This window comes from Otolemur garnettii, unplaced genomic scaffold, assembly GCF_000181295.1.
Source record: "Otolemur garnettii isolate 467f Iridium unplaced genomic scaffold, OtoGar3 scaffold00065, whole genome shotgun sequence".
Classification (NCBI taxonomy): Eukaryota; Metazoa; Chordata; class Mammalia; order Primates; family Galagidae; genus Otolemur; species Otolemur garnettii.
Window position 1 is genome coordinate 3838121 of NW_003852460.1, and position 774 is coordinate 3838894.

Sequence of the window (774 nt, forward strand, 5' to 3'; positions counted from 1 at the left end):
GCAAGAGAATTGCTTAAGCCCAAAAGCTTGAGGTTGCTGTGAGCTGTGATGCTACAGCGCTCTACCCAGAGCGACATAGTGAGACTCTGTCTCAAAAACCGAAACAAAACAAAAAGAAAAAGAAATGAAAATGTGTGTCCACATAAAATTGTGTGCCCAAATGTTCAAGTGGCATTATTTATAAGAGATTGAAAGAAGAAACAATGATGGTCAAGTGACAATGGATGAATGGCACATGATATACGCCCCACACAGAATAATGAAACAGGACTCGGGAAGGACGTTCAGACTCACACAAAAATAAGGGGCTTGGAAGACATGGGGTTCAGCGAAAACGCCACCCACAAAAGCCTACATGCTGCAGGATTCCATTACCATAAAACGTCAAAGATGGTATAAACCTTTCAAGACAGAAAGTAAATCAGTGGTTTCCAGGGACTCACAGGAAGAGGTGATTGGTTTACAGTTGTTATTGTTGTTTTGGCCGGCCAGCCTCGGTGTGTGTTGCCGGTGCCCCACCCACTGACCTGTGGGAAATCCACTAAGGTGACAGACATATTATAGGATTAAATAATGATGTGGTTGCCCAAGCAAAGGAAAATGACAAAAAAAAAAAAAAAAAAAAAACCTGAATTGTATATATATATTTTTTGAGCTAAGAGATAACTTTTTTTGGTATGATCTAATCCACAATCTTCTATTGGAAAACAGAATGAATGATACCATTTAGAAGGATTAAGACTTGTTCCGGGCTCGGGGCCTGTGGCTCAAGCG